A 17,927-nucleotide genomic window follows, 5' to 3' on the forward strand; every position below is an offset into this window, starting at 1 on the left:
ATAGATATAAAATTAACAACTCCATAATTATATATAAATATATATATATATGATTATAAATTCTATATATAAATATATATATATATATATATAGTTTGATTATTAGATATATTTTGTTTATAAACAATATTGTACATATATACAATTTTTTTAATATTCTAATTTTTTTTCATGGTATATATATACATATATATATATATATACACACACATTTTTGTATAAGATATACAAATTATGATAAAAAGAACCATATTAATTCACTATCAATGACCTTTTTAAAGAGCCTAAATAGTAGTTGTAAGCTAACAAGTTTGATCTCTTTTCTTTGAAAATTAATTTTAAAACATCTTCATGGACAGTAGATTTATATTCTCTAAACCAATGCCAATTACATGTTCATGTAAAAACTACTTCACATGTATATTTAAAGGCAAAGTTTGGCAAAGCAAAGATTTGGAAACTGTTAAGCAGATGGCCATCAAAACAAAAGAACACTTGCAACAAATCCATACAAGCTTGTACCTAGGGTGCAACACTCATGGAAACAGAACATGAACCCACTTTACAAGCTTACCCCCTACTAATTTTGGCAGAGACACAAGAGAGATGAATGTGCATACAAACAAAACACTTTTATTGTCAATTTCAAGTGTACTTTCTGATTGTTCCAGTTCCACATCCTTCATAGTGTCTGAAGTTATCACACTTACAGCTCACACTTCTAATCTCTAAGTCACAACACAATGCAGCAAGTTCATAAGAAACACCTGCAAACAACCATTCACCAATCCAGCTGATTAGAACTGATAAACTAATCTAACACTAAAAACTAAAATATTAAAAATCAATTGTGACGGCAGAAAATGACCTCAGATGATTATCAATTGTCAGACGTGAGAACACAAACTGCCTGCAATGTTGCAAGGTAACTTTACAGAGTAAAACCAGCTCCAGTGATGGTCACTGGGAAATCACTAAATAAAAGATGTGACCCCCTCAAGAATGTGAAGCGCTTGCACAAATAAAGACAACAAAATCGCATGCAAGTTGTCCATCACTTGTCGTTCATGATATATGAGGCCATCGGGGACAGGAGCTAGTCAAAGATTTGGTGATCTAAGAGCTTCAACGACCCTTTACTGCATTGCAGTTGATGAAATAGCGATGTGGGTGGAACGTTTAAATGCAAAGTCCATAATTAGATATCATCCTTCAAAATGATATCCATGAGAATATTGAACACCCCAGACACCAATGACACCTTGTTCATTTCGTCGGCGAATTTGAGCTTGTGATAGATACCTGCAGGGGATCGAATCTGGTTGACTCCAGGACAAATATTTAGGCAACAAAAGAAACTCTACCAAAAAGACAGTATGTTCTCGCACTCAAACGGTGAAGTCTTGCAAAAACATAGGCAAATATCCACCGTGTATACAACAAATACAAGTGAACAGCTCTTTCACCGAGATCATTTCTAATATCTCTTTCTGAGCACACGGGAGAATTCTGTCTGCTCCTCTGTCCAACTACCATGCTGCATTGCACGCCCCCAGAAGGATATCGGATTCCAAGTATCACAAACTGCAAGGGGAAAAATCATCAGTTCTGATGATTGCCTGTGCCTAAACCACCCAAACTTGAGGTACACGTTTGCGTGACTCTACAATGACACCTTGTGAGACATCGAAACAACCTGAGTGCTGATAATAACACTGCCGACTCCCAGACACCTGCTCGGTGAATACACCTTACCTGATCTCGCACTTGCTTCAAAGTAAACCCCGTCGTGTACCGTCGAATTCCACCTTGTGGGTGTGTGCTGAGTATTCTTATCTAACCCATACAAAACCCCTGGAGCAGCGACACTCCAACACCAGCAACCACAGCAGCACCTGCTACACCCGATCACATTAACTCATGCAAGCTGATAAACTATGACAACTCCAAGTTGGAACTCAAAAGCCTGACTTTCAGATGCAGGATCATAGCCTCCAGCACCGAGTCCTTTCAAACCTCTCAAAAACACCTTCAATTCTCTTCCCATCTTCGCTGACAAAGTGCAGTTTGAACCTGGAAATCTCCCGCATCTCCGAACCAGTTCGATTGCCAAAATGGTGCATACCTGCACAGCTGCTGTCTGAAGCGATTTGTGGTCGAACTTCATTCGATCGACAACATGAGCCCCCTTATACACCGACCCCTTCAAGCAACATATTTCCATGCCTGCAATGAAAGTTTGAGACAACCGTCGAGAGTCGTTTAGAGTCCACTAAGTAATGTTGCTCTTGCTCTCCACATTTCTAGCTTTTGTGATGCAACTTTAACGGATGTTGATAGGGGTAGGATGTACTAATATAATTACAACCACTGATGAAAATGATTTGATTGTGTTGGACACGTCGTTATATGATGTAGATTACTTTTCTTATAGATGTATCAGGGCTAAATTGTTTATGAAGGATTTTTTAATTTATTCTTAATTTTTTGAAAATTTTGCAATTCAAGCATAACCTTATCGAACATAAATCTTCAGTTTTATTTCTTTTGTAGTTGGGAGATTTATCTACATTCCTTTTTTATTTTTTATTTTTTATGTCATTCTTGAGTAATATTAAATTTACATATGTGCTGTGATATTTTAAAAATAATCCTTATAGTCCTAAAAAATTCACAATACATGTAAATTCCCCATCTCAATATAGCACATTGAATTTTTTTTTTTGCATAAATTTCTTCACAAATTCTGTTAATATATTTATTTTTCTAATTTAAAAATACCATTATAAATTGTGCCTTCTTTATTATATTTTTTTATTTTCATATAGTTTCTTTTTTAAATGAATAGTATAATATGTACTAAATGTTTACAAATCTTTTAGTTGGTATTTAAAAGATAGTAAGGAATAAATAAAACTAACTTAAAACTAAGAATTATGATAGATAGATTTTAATAAATTAGATTTAAACTATTATTTATAAAACTTATAAATCAAACTTGTAGGAAAACTCACATATAGTGTACTTATTAAATTTCAATAAAAAATTCAAAGAAAAGTTTTTATATAATATACTTATTAAATCTAAATCTTAATAGTTAGTTCAAAGAAAAAAATTCATATAATGTACTTATCAAAACTCAATAGTTAGTTCAAAGAATTAATAAGATTAGTATTTTAAAACTCCTACTAATCTTATTATGCATAGACTACTATAGAATAAAATATAGTAAATATTTTTATAATCAGTTTTTAAATTTATACTTAATTCTATTCTGCACATAAATTAATTCTAAAATTGTATCATTTTTAAAGCTAAGTACCACTAATATATTTAGTAGTGATTTAAGTTCAAAATAATATATTAATAAATACTTTAAGTAACTCTAAACTTATATATTTGATAAATTATAATTACTTGAATCAAAGTAGCACTATGATGTATTTTTCAATAAATAAGCAAATTAAATTTTATAATTATTATAAATTAGAAAATTAATTTAATGTCTAATTAAAATTTATATTAAAATCACTTTAAAACACAAAAATCAAACTTATATTATTATATAAAATTATAAAATTATAAAAAATTAAAATTATTCTTATAGATTTTATTTATCAAATAATTATAAAATTTAAAAATTTAAAAATAAAACTAGTGATAATAAGAGATTAACTTATTAATAGATTGGAATAAAATCTAAAACCAAATAAACCTCAGCTAAGAAATTTGTGCATTTTTTTCATTCTTTATTAATTATATTTTATTTTCTAATATAATATACATAATTACATCTTCTATCAAATATAGATTGAGATTATTACAAAAAACTATCATTTACTTGTACTTTGTACCAATCTATTAGCATTAGATGAACTAATCTTTCATACTACATGGCATTGATAGCCATACCATAAAAAAATAGATGTATTTTATTTCAATTAAATCCATTAAAATAATTTTTATTTATAGCTATTAGACTAGATAACTTAGATTATTTAGAATTAATAATATTTAGGTAAAAAAAGCCTTAATTTAGAACTATTGTCAAATCAAATCTTATTAGTATCTCAAATAATTCTTATTCTTCTAATTGCTCAAAATGTTATGAACATCCAACAAGTAGATTATAGAAATATTCTTAAAATATTTTATTAGATTAAAAAAAAATTAGATGATTTTTAAAATATTCTAATAGGAGGTTTTAAAAGATTCTTAAAATATTTTAATAAAATATTTAAAAAAGATTTCTAGAATATCTTAGAAGATTTTAGAAGGTTTTCAAAATATTCTAGTAAATTCTAAAAAGTTCTAAGAGGATTAAAGAAGTTGTTTGAAGAGCTTTTTAATGTTGCTTTATCTTCAAGTAACATAAAAACTTCTTAAGAAACTTCTTAGGATTGCTTTGTCTTCAAATAACATGAGAACTTCTCAAGAAGCTTCCTAATACTTAGTATATATTAGAGTCGAGGTTGAAGAGATCTTCAATCTTGACAACACATCTTTTAGAGCTCTAGCTCACTTCTCTTGATATTGATCTTATATTCATCTGGTTTAATCAAGTTCTTGTTAGTTTTCTTGTTGAAATTATTTTATTCAATTTCTTGTTTGGTCATCTATACAATGTATCTGTGATAATTTATCAAGACTATCTTCTTATTAATACTAGAGTTTGATCCTTCTTCATTGAAATTGGATTATTTCTCTTCTTGAAGGCATTTGAGTACTTTAGAAGTTTCAAATTATTATCCTTTAAAATGCTATTGTTTAAAAATATAAATAAATAAATAAATAAAAATCTCCAAGATAATTGGAGGTGAAGTTGTTAGTATGATTGAGTCTCCTAAATCCAAGTTAGATGTTATTATAAACATACTAAATACTTTATCTCGTAGAATTATTCAAATTGAGGGATTTTTTGCAAGATTTTATGATGATACAAGGTATAAAGTAGTTTAGCTTGTGATGCAATCATTTTCTTGAGCTTTTGCATCTAAGAAGACAGCGGCACTTATACCTTAACAAGAAAACTCACCTATTCAATAACACAAGGAGCTTTAGATTAATCTTCCAAAAAAGTTTGATGGCACATGCTCTAAATTTTAAAAATTTGTTCATTTCAATTTTATTGTTTTATTATATCTTTTCACAATAATATAAGAAATTATTTTACTACACATTTATTTTTTGGTCTACAAAAACTTCAAACAAATACTTTATTATATTCAAGAGCATCTACTTACTTTTTAGATGAAGAATTTTTTAAACTTTATAAAATTCTTTTAGTACATAAGTCAAAACATGTTTATATAGAAATAATAGATGGTTGACCTTTATCTTCAAGCAATATTACTCATAAAACCATACTGCTACAAATATTATTTGAAGACCATAGTAACAAAATAGTATTCAATATTATTAGAATCTTGTCCAATCCTATTATTTTAGGACTTTTGTAGTTAAAAATATATATAATCTATTTATAAATTAGAGACTTTCTAAGATTAAATTTCTTATAGAACCACTTTGGAAAAAATCTATCAAGAAATCATCAACAACAAAGCCTTTATTTCTTAGAGCAAGGACTTTTATAAAGACAATTAAGAAAGAAATGTCATTTTTCATTTATGTAATTCCAACTTGTGAAGAAGCAAGTTCAATAGTGGCTATTTTAAAGTAGTATAAGAAATTTCAAGATGTCTTCAAAAATAAATATGCTGACATATTGCCGAAGCATTGATTGTATGATTATGCCATCAATCTTCAAGAAGAGGCTCAACTACTATTTGGCCCAATTTACAATCTATTACAAAATAAACTTTTGGCATTGAAGGATCATATCAACAAAAATATTGTAAAGAACTTTATTTGACATTCTAAATCTCCAATAGTTATATCAATATTTTTTGTGATGAAAAAAGATGGATCTTTACAAATGTGTGTTGATTATTGCAGCTTCAACAAAATAATGGTGAAGAATTGTTACCTATTACCATTGATATTTGGGCTTTTGGAACAACTTGGTCAAGCCAAGATCTACACCAAAATAGATCTCTATGAGCATATAATTTGGTTTAGATTAAAGAAAGAGATAAATGAAAGACAATATTTTAGATAAGATATGGATATTTTGAATATAATGACATACTTTTTGAATTGACAAATGCTCCAACTATATTCTAACATTTTATGAATGATGTTTTTCAAGAATTCCTAAACAAGTTTATTATCTACTATCTTGATGATATCTTAATCTATTTCAAGACTCTTTAAGAACATAAAGAATATATGAGATTAGTCTTACAAAAATTATAAGATGTAGGATTATATGCCAAATTGGAGAAATGTATATTCCATCAATCAAAAGTAGAGTTTCTTAGATATATTATATCCAATGAAGGCATGTTGATAGATCTAAAGAAAGTTCAAGTTGTAAGATAGTGAATAATTCTAAAGACAGTACAAGATGTACAATGTTCTCTTAGATTTGGTAATTTCTATCAGATATTTATCAAGAATTACTCCCAAGTTACTACTCCTTTCATTCAATTGATATCTAAAGACAAATTAGAATGGAGACCTCAAACAAAAAAAACTTTTCAAGATTTAAAGATAACTTTTATTATAGCTCCAATCTGAATGTATTTAGATTTCATAAAGGTCTTCTATTTGGAAACAAATGCTTTTGACTTTGTATTAGGAACTATACTATCATAGATGGAAAATGATGGAAAGCTCTATCCAATTACATTCTATTCTAGAAAGTTTTCAATTACAAAAATCAATTATGAGATTCATGATAAAGAACTTCTATAATTATAGACTCTTTCTAATAATATGTCACGGATACACAAATACAGACTCGAGATCTAACAAAAAGTTCAAGAAGAACTCGCAAGAACTAGATTAATCAGATGAATACAAGAATAACACCAGAGAAGTGAACTAGAGCTCCAAGAGATGTGTTGTCAAGACTGAAGAATTCTTCAACCTCGATTCCAATATATACTCCTATTTAGGAAGCTTCTCAAGTAACTTCTTCCAACTTGGAAGCTTTTAGAAGGTTCTAGAGACTTGCTTCTAGAAGGTTCTAAGGACTATATCCCTAATATCATCTATCAACTAAGAAGCTTCTAAAAGGTTCCAGAGACTTGCTTCTAGAAGGTTCTAGAAACTTGTCTCTAAAAGGTTCTAAGGACTATGTCCCTAACATCACCCCCTCCTTTACCTTTGAGGTCCTTGAGAAGCAATGTTGTTATTAATCAATACCAATACAAGAAAATGAAGATCTGTTGCATAATGTCTGCTATGAACTCCAATTGTTGTTCACGAGGCAAGTGGTTCATCGGCCCTTGAAGCCAACGGTAGTAGCCCACTCCTTCAACTTCTGACAAGCATGAACTTTTGTGTCGTCATTGTGAAATTGTCCTGCAAACATGCTTTCTGGCTGACCATCGTAAGCAAGCTCGATCTCAAATACAATCACCAGTGATCGGTTACTCGGTATCCTCCGTCATCGTCATGGTGTAGGCGGTTCTTCCTCTCGGGGTCGCCTTCGTGAGCTTGTCCATTGAGATAATCTGACTGACATAGTATCTATCTCTTGGCTATCCATATCAAAAGATCAAACTATGGCTACTGAAAAAATTCTACTTTATCTTGGAGAAAATAACTACATCAATTGTAAATTTTGGTGGTGCTCTCCCCCTTTCTTATATTCTTGGGTGAGCAAGCTTTAGAAGGAAGCTATCATGGAACCGACTTAGGTTTATGAGGATGTTGTTGATGAAACTCCTGTACCTTTTGTGGTGTATTGGCGAGATTTTCAACTGGCTCCCACGTTTGTTCATTAATGTCGTAGCCGCTCCAATGAACAAGATATTCCAACTTGCCCCATCTTCGTCGTGAATCCAACACCTTTTCAACCTCATGTTCCTTATGGTTCTCAATCTCAATACTAGGTGGTGGACATTGTACTCTTCAAGGAAAAGACGACTCTTGATAAGGCTCCAACAGAGAAACATGAAAGACTGGATGTACTTTCATAGAAGCCGATAATTCAGAACGGTACACCACTAGATTGATTTGCTTCTGAATGATAAATGGTCCCAATCTTCGATAGTCCAACTTATCACATGGTCGCTTGGTCTTGATATTTCATCGAAGAAGCCATGCTTTATCTCCAATTTTGAAAGTAGATGTTTGATTTCGAAATTTATCTGCAGACACCTTGTAAGATTCTTGAGCGGATTGTAATTGAAGCTTCAACGTATTTTGAAGCTCTGATAGTTGTTTCGTAAATCCTTCAGCTGCTGGATTGTTATTTGTTGACGGACTCAATAATTTAAGCTTCAGATGATATCCATAGTTGGAAAAGAATGGTATGTATTGAGTCGACGCATGGAGGGTGTTGTTATATGTAAACTCGGCTAGCGACAGATATGTGGTCCAATCGTCTTGCTGATAGTTGATGCTGTATCGTAAGTATTGTTCCAAGACTTGGTTCACCCATTCCATTTGGCCATCAGTTTGAGGATGAAAAGCTGAAGAAAGCTTGATATCCACCTTCAGTATTTCAAAGAGAGATTTCCAAAACTTTGATATGAACTGGGTTCCTCGATCTGATACGATATCATCTGGTAGTTCATGATATCGATATACATTATCGAGAAAGAGCCTTGCTGTGACTTCACTGGACAATGTCTTCTCGCAAAGAACAAAGTGCGCCATCTTTGTAAGCCGATCTACCACGACAAAGATGCTGTCAAATGAGTTCGATGATGGCAGCTCCGTGATGAAGTCCATAGAAACTGAAGACCATGGTCGACGTGGAATTGGCAATGGCTGTAGGAGTCCATAAGGGCGATGTCGAGGATTCTTGGATCTTGAACAGATGTCGTAGAAGAGGAAAAAATCTTTCACATCCTTCCACATTTGGGGCCACCAAAAATCTCAAGAAATAAGCTCCAAGATCTTGTTGAATCCAAAATATCCCGCAGTTGAAAAATCATGGCGAGATTGAAGAATACGGAGTCGTGCTGGTCCTTTTGGAATATATAACCACTCTTCAAAGTATAAAAGATCTCCTTCCACCTTGAACTTGTCGTCATTGGCACGCTGCTTGATATCAATGGCTACTGAATCTTCAATGGTCACGGCACGTACCTGATTCAGGAAGTCAGCATCAATTGGCACAATAGTAGTGCAAAGCCAAAATTGCTCTGGCTTCAATAACGTCATACATTGTTGATCAAACGCTGCTTCTCCAACCTTTGGTACAAGATACAATCTCCTCGATAAGGCATCAGATAGTCCTTACTGCTTTCCAGGTCGATAAGTGATAACAAAATTGAACCTAGATAGCGACATACTCCACCAAGCTTGACGTTGATTTAGAACTCGAGCAGACATGAAATATTCCAAATTCTTGTGATTTGTGTATACGGTCACTGGGTGTGCAGCTCCTTCAAGAAAATGATGCCATTTTTAGAAAGAATCTACTATAGTAAGAAGTTCTTTATCAAGGATCTCATAATTGATTTCAGCAGCAGAGAACTTTCGAGAATAGAATGCAACCGGATGGAGCTTCTTGTCTTCTCCCATTTCTGAAAGTACAGCTCCCAAAGCAAAATCCGAAGCATCAGTTTCTAAATAAAAGGCCTTTGTAAAGTCTGGATGTACCAAGATTGAAGCCGTAGTAAATGCGGTCTTCAGGTCTTAAAATACCTTCTCCGCTAGAGGTCCCCATTTTAGCTTATCCTTGCATGTCAACCGAGTGAGAGGAGTAGCAACTTGAGAGTAATTCTTGATGAAGATCCGATAGAAGTTGGCAAAACCAAGAAAGTATTGTACGTCTCTAATCGTCTTCGAAACCTCTCAGGACACGATTGCTTCCACCTTCTTGGGGTCCATCTTCAAGCCTTCCATAGTCGCAACGAACCCTAAAAACTCCATCTCTATTTGGTGAAATAAACACTTTTCCAACTTGGCATATAGTCCTCGCTTGCGTAGTTTCTCCAAGACCAAACGAACGTACTTTTCATGCTCTTCCTCATTTTTGGAAAATATCAAAATATCATCCAAATAGATGACAACAAAATCATCAGGGTGCTCTCGAAAAATATCATTCATCATATGTTGAAAGACCGCTCGAGCATTGGTAAGACGAAAGGGCATGACATTATATTCAAAATGGCCATACCTTGTACAGAACGCTGCCTTCCACTCATCTCCTTCTTTGATTCATACGAGGTTGTAAGCTCCCCTTAGATCAATTTTTGTAAAGATCCTTGCACATCCAAGTTGTTCTAAGAGACCAAAAATCAAGGGTAACGGATAACGATTCTTCTTTGTTACCTTGTTGAGGCCTCAATAGTCCACGCACATCCGCAATGAGCCATCTTTCTTCTTTACAAATAAGATGGGTGCTCCAGTTGACGATTTTGAATGACGGATGAAGTTCTTGGCTAGATTCTCGTCGATGTACTTCTGCAACTCCGCCAACTCTGTCTGCGATAGATTGTAGATTGGGCCAAAAAGTGGTTGTGATCCTTTCTACAAGTCTATGGCACAATCATATAGTCTGTATTCTGGTAGCATGTTGGCATTCTTCTTTTGAAACACGTCTTTAAAATCCTTATATTGCTCCGAAATACTTGCTGTCGAGATCTTCTCTCCGGTAGTTGGAGCCGCATATATGATAAATGGTGTGCCTTCCTTGGACGATCTTATAAACGCTCTTGCTCCAATGAATAAGGATTTCTCTATTCGAGGTTTTCTACTAGGCTTACTCTTGGGTGGTTTTGTGGGAAAGGTCATCTTCCACAACTTCCAATCTATGGATGGATTATGCTTTTCTAACCAAGAAAGACCGAGAATAACAAGATTTGATGAGGTTCTAATAATATTAAAAATAATATGACTACTATGGCCCTCAAACGTCACTTCTATAGGTTCTAATTCATGGGTGACACTACCAGACAATAAAGGTCGCTCATCTATGACCTTAGCGTGAACAGGTTTGGATTTTTATACTAAAGGGATCTTATGATGCTTTGCAAATTCTTCGTCTAAGAAACAAGCAGATGCTCATGAATCTAATAATGCTAAGGTTTTCAATTTTTGAGGGCCAATAAACAAAGGGATTGTAAAGCAAAGGGCAGGTTGAGCGGAAAGAAAGGAACCTGGTTGTTGTTGTGATATTTCACTGTCCAGCCGCACGGTTCCTATTGTGGCTGGGCATCCTCGTTTTCCTGAACAAACGCACCTCTAGTCCTGACAATACGTTGATTTTGCTTCTTGGGGCAGTTTCCAACTTTGTGGCCTTCTTCACCGCAATACAAGCATAGACCTTCCTCCATACGTCGCTTTTTTTCTTCTAGAGTAAGAGATTTGACACGTACCACATCAATTTGCATGTCTTCTACCTCTGAATGTGAATTCACACTACTTGCCGACATAGTTGAGGCATGACGAACCGTATGTTGTCTTGAACGTTGGTCTTGGCAACATTGAAATAAGCGGTTATCGCACTTCACAGCTTGGCTAATAGCTTCGTTGAGCATTTACGGATCAAGAAGAATTAATAGCAAATCCTTCACATCGTCCCTTAAATCCCAATAGAATTGACTCATCAACGCTTCTTCATCCCAATTGATGTCGCATGCTAATTGCCTGAAGTCCGATGCATAGACTGATGTAGACCGCATCCCTTATCGTAGTGATCGGATCTTTGTTGTAGCCCATCAAACCTTGTCGTGTTCACCAAATGCTTCCGCAAATGCATCACTCATATATGCTTCTGAAGACATATATGGGGAGGAAAGCTTAGACTCTCTCTTAGAATATAATAGGGCATATAATACAGTATAGAAGACTTATCTTTCCTAACACCTACTCTTGTTAAATCCGTTGAACACATCATCTCCTGAAGCTCCTTTGGAGCCTTACCAACTATGCCATTCTCTAAAGGATATAGTGGCTTAAATCACATTATCTTTTTATGACTTCTCTTTTCATCAAATACATCATGCATGTATTTGTAATAGTTAGATTGTGGTCTCTTAAGATGGTCTGTAGTATAACAGCAAGGAAGGAACTCGAACATATCTTTATTAGGTAATCTATTTCTTCTAAGTCTTGGAAATAGTCCTATGTCACAAGCATATACTCTTGAGTACGGACCATCCTTGGGATATCTCATAGTTGATCTTCCTTCAGACTTATACTTTTCCTCTTCTAGTTCTGTAATTATTATTGGTTTAATAGAGCACTCTCTTGCATATCCAGATACAAACAACTCTGGAACTTCTTCTTTTAAAGCAAATGTTCGTGTACGATGTTTAGATACCTTCTCTTCTTCAACTATGAAGTTGTATAACTTGTTAAACTCATCTTTTACTTCATCGTAGACACTAAGTAAGAATAGGATCTGGTTTATAATGTCATCTATATGTTCCTCGTGCTTAATATTTGATATTGTGATAGTCTTGCTTTCTCTTCTTTTGAATGTTATTATTCCAAGTTTAGCATACAAAGAATACTTGACTTTCATGGATATTGGAAGAGTTTTTCTCTTAATGAAAAGATCTCGCATAGTCTAGGCTCGTTCATTACAACATCACATAGTAGCTCCAAATCTGGCTTCTCTTTTGTTATGTTAGCAGATAACTCTATGTTTGTGACTTCAACATCTTGTTGTATATCAATACAGATCGTAGTACCAATCATGCTAACAAGTTCAGCAACAGATACAGCATATGATGATACATGTCTTATCTTCATTACACCTGAGCTAAAGTCAAAGTATGCTTTTATAGGTATCCTCTTATTATCGTCTTTAAGGGCTGAAATCATGAACGTAATAAGAAATGCATCTTTACCTTTTAATGCGTTGTCGACTTCCATTGCAGGATAGAAGTGCTTGTACCATTGATAGTCACCAACATGTCTTTCGACAAGAGGAACATCTTCAGACACACATATAGTATCAAAAAGTGTATTTCCATCTGTATCGCTAATGCGCCAGACTAAGGTTACCTCTTTTATCATATAAGAATCCATGTCTCTTGATAAGCATAAAAAAATAACACCAGTGTAAAAAGTACCTTTCTACATCAATATTTTTTATTTTTTTATATTACTATTCTGTAGTAAACTTCATTGCAATAATCTCTTTCTATTCTTATTATATCACCTCTTTTAAATCCATACCACTTACATATTCGATCTTCAGCATATATCTTTGGTAGGCTATCATGAGATATTCTTTTTTCTTTCATTTCTTGTAGTTCTAAACTTGATGCAATATAGTGCTTTGGAACAAGCACATTAGATGTAGGATTGAACATAAGCTCTTCTTCAATAAACATTGTTGTACCATACACAGATATATCACCCTCAAATACAGAAGCATCAAGGGTATTTGATGGCATTACTATTATAGTAGCAAACTCTATGATGTCCTCTTGTACAGATTTGTAATATTCAAGCATGAAGTTTGATATATCTTTCTTTGTAAGAACGTTTGTATTTGCTCCAAAGGGATTCTTATCTACAAAGTTTCTTGCTAATAGTACCACAAGGTCATTCTCTTGTCCTGCATATGGGCCCATCCTTTCATCTGACTCAACAGTATTATCGTTAGGTACATATCCTCTATCTTGTACCATCTCTTTTATAACTCAAATCATATTACTTAGATAATATGAATCTATAATACCTAAGAATGTTCTTTTTGATTGTAGTCTTATCATAAAACTTAGAACCAGATATGTTTAGATCAATATCAACAATTTCACTGATAACGTCATTACAGAGCATAGAGAATTGCATATCTATCCTTTCTCCATACTTTGCTAATACAACAGCTGCAGCAACAAGAAGCGTCATGTTCATATCATGAACTTCAATACCGCATAGTATCCTTTCAACAGCTCTTGCCATCTTTGGACCAATATTAAAGTGCCTTATAGAGAATGGCAATACATCCAATGATTCTCTAGCATCTTCTTCATCGAGTGATGATATACTCATAGGTTCCAATCGATGGGGGTATCTAAGAGATCATTTATAATTGTGAAATGATTACAACCAAATAATCCTTTGTTTGCACTGAACGGTGATGGATGTGCTGCTTTAAGAATCGTATTCTTTGATGTATCAATCTCCTTATCAAAAGTAGATGCATCACTTGATAGAAGGTACTACACATCTTGTGATTATTTATATAAATCATAAAAATTTGTAATATTTTATGTCAATTTGAGTTTTGAATCATTGCCAAGCTTGTTGGAATATGTCATTATCTCGTTTTGATTTTGTAATTACATATCAACCAAGAAAGCAACAAGGACTATCAAATGCTTTATGAAAGAGATTGTATCTTATTTCAAAGGCTAAAAAAGTAACATTTGATTAGTAATATGTCACTTTCTTAAAGTTAAAATAATTTTATTTTTGTGATATTTCTATGGTTACATCTATTGATTTAAGTTTTTTTTTAAATAAATTCATACAATGTCAATTAAGGACTCATTAGTTTGTAATATCAAGCAATGCCCTAATAATGATAAGTTTAAGTTTATGGAAGTTCTTTTATATTTTGAAGATTATTTACATATTCCAGAAAGATTGACATGACTTTGTGTTCTTCAATCTCATCATGATTTCTCAGCTGCAAGACATTTTGGATTTAACAAAACATTAGAGCTTATCTCTTGAGATTTTTAGTGCTTTCAAATATAAAAGATCGTGAAGGACTTTGTCATCTTGTGTGACATCTATTCGAGATCCAAGAATTCTTGACATCATTCTTATAGACTTCTACAGCCACTACCAATTCCAAAGCAACCATGGTCTTCAATATCAATGGATTTCATTACTAATCTATTGCTATTAGCTATATTTGATATTATCTATGTTGTTGTAGATTGACTTACAAAGATGGCACATTTTATCTTGTACAAAAAGATAATTTTTGGAGAAGAAATGATAGGTTCTTTCTTAACAATATATATTAATATCATAGCTTATCTAATGAAATTATTTATAATTAAGGACCTCAATTTATATCAAAGTTTTAGAAATCTCTTTTTGAGATATTGAATGTAGATATCAAACTTTTTTTTGCCTTCTACCCTCAAATCGATGGTCAAACGGAACAAATCAATTAAGTTTTGGAGTAGTATTTGTGATGTATCATCAACTATCAACAAGATGATTGGACCTTGTATTTACTTTTAGCAAAGTTTGCTTATAATAATATCCTTCATGCTTCAATTCATCAAACACCATTTTACGCTAATTATGACTATCATCCAAAGCTTAATTTGTTAGGTACATCAAAGGATAAAAATCCAACAGCTAAAGATCTTGCAAAACAATTGTCATAGCTCCAGACAACTTTGAAGCTCCATTTACAAGCAACTCAAGATTCTTACAAAGCATCTTTAGAAGAATTTAGAAAGGAATTTCCTACTTTGTAAGTTGGAGATAAAGTATGGCTTCTTTGATCAAATATTAAGACCAATTGGCCTTGCGATAAGTTGGACTACTGAAGACTAGGACCATTTTGTATTCAAAAGCAATTCAATCTAGTGGCTTATTGGTTAGAACTACCCACATCCATGAAGGTACATCTAATCTTTCATGTTTCTCTCTTAGAAGCTTATATAAAATCAACTATTCCAAGAAGAATACAACCATCATTGCCTTGCATTGAAATAGATAATCATATGAAATATTAATTGAAAAAGGTCATTGATTCTTGAGAAAGAAGAAGTAAGTTAGAATATTTTATTCACTGACATGGCTATAATATCAATGAGGCATATATAAGAACCAACAAAAAATTTAATTAATGTGCTTCAAAAAATACATGAGTTTCATCAATGTTATTCTCAAAAATCTAAACTTATTTTAAAATGACTTCTCTATGAAGCTACTACTAAAATGTTGTATGTAATGAAGACAATAGATATCACTTACAACAACCTTAGAGCTTAGTGTATTTAATTTATGTTCCAATATGTTGAATTGGACAGAGTGTAGAGAGTCTTTAGATTATAAATCTCAAAGTAGAGTCAAAGTTGGAACTTTTCTTATCACTACTATTAGATCAATAGCTCCAACTCTTGCAACTTTTGTAAGATCATCTTCAAGATGAAGCTAGACCTTCTCAAGGGAAGAAATGCCTATGCTACAATCAGCTCAAATAAAAAAACCTTAAAGATGATACTTAAAAATTGGTTATTCTATTGCAGATATGAAACTGATGTTTTTTGTAGAACTTAGAATTAGAAGAGGAGATGATGTTACGAACATCAAATAAGAAGATTTTAGGAACATTCTTAAAATATTTTGAGAACCTTTTAGAAGATTCTAAAAGGTTCTCAAAATATTCTAAAAGATTCTAGAAAGTTCTAATAGGATTAAGAAAGTTATCCAAGAAGCTTCCTAAGATTGCTTTATCTTTAAGCAACATGAAAACTTCTTGAGAAGCTTCCTAATACCTAGTATATATTGGAATTTAGGCTAAGGGGATCCTCAATCTCGACAACATATTTCTTGGAGCTCTAACTTATTTCTCTTGGAATTGATCTTGTATTCATCCAGTTTAATTAAGTTCTTGCTAGCTTTCTTGTTGAAACTCTTTTGTTCAATATCTTGTTTGGTCTTCTATATAATATATTTGTGATACAAAAATGTTTGTTAATTATTCAATATAGAAGTTGGAATTCTTTTTAATACATATATTCCTAGATTATACCCATGAAGAGTCAAAATAGCTTCATTAGTTGGTAGGTGGTTAGATTCAATCTTCTTTTGGTTAATAAGAACTACTATTAATTTTTCTCACATTACATTTAAAATAAAATAAACATTTAAAAAAAAAAAAAAAAAAAAAAATGTGAGTTCTTTCCACAAATAATTGGTACAAGTGACCAATATTTTAAAATGCTCAAAACACAACTCTATAATGACAAAATAAAAGCTTATTAAATACATAGGATATCTTCACCTAGTAATTGACAAACCCATAAAAGAGGCAAGATAATATAGGAACTTTGCCAAGAAGCTGTAAATCAGAACATGTAACTATTTCAACACATTTTTCTACAATTAAAAGATCCTCTACTTCATACCATCTCAAAAACTATGGTTTGAAACATGATGATATTTAATACTTCATCATCACACTTGGAAGCAAAGCTACTTCTAACCTACTGCACAAACAGTGTCCCGTTGTCTTTTGCATTCAAATGCCATCAATTAACTAGCAAACATTACTAGGTACTTTGATGGGCTTTATTTCTTCTGTGAGCCCGTTTTCATGGAAGACTGGGACCTGTCCCTCCTCCTGAAAGATGAATGAATCCCTTGCCAAGAGAAGTGACCATGTAAGATTGATTTTGAAGAATCTATGATGACTTTTCAAATAAAGTAACATGATCATCGAAAGAAAGTTTAAAAGATGGAGACAACCAATCATGTGAGCAGACTTGTACCATCTGCCCACACTACTTCTGTATGTACACATAGCAATCAATCATTCACGCTGCTCTGCACCTTACTTAACTGCTTTGAAATTCCTCTCGGGACAATCTGGTGGTGCCCGAGCCCCATGGCTGCATCAATGTTTTGGAGTTAATCTACTCTGCACTACACCATGTGAATGCATGTACGTATGTATGTATGTGTACGCCAATTTCAAGTGGATTCTCAAAAATCTCACACCACGTGGAAAGCCTCCAACGACTTCCGATTCAAATTTGAACCTACAGAATAACCTGGACAAGTCTTTCCTTTTTCGTAACAATGCTCATCGGACAGAGCTATCTCCTCCCCCTAATGCGGCTGACACAGCACACTGTGATCGGGTCGCTTGTAAACTCTCCCTGAGCACCGCTGCGGGGACCCCTAGTCAC

Source organism: Physcomitrium patens, chromosome 4 (genome assembly GCF_059467195.1).
Source record: "Physcomitrium patens ecotype Gransden chromosome 4, ASM5946719v1, whole genome shotgun sequence".
Classification (NCBI taxonomy): domain Eukaryota; kingdom Viridiplantae; phylum Streptophyta; class Bryopsida; order Funariales; family Funariaceae; genus Physcomitrium; species Physcomitrium patens.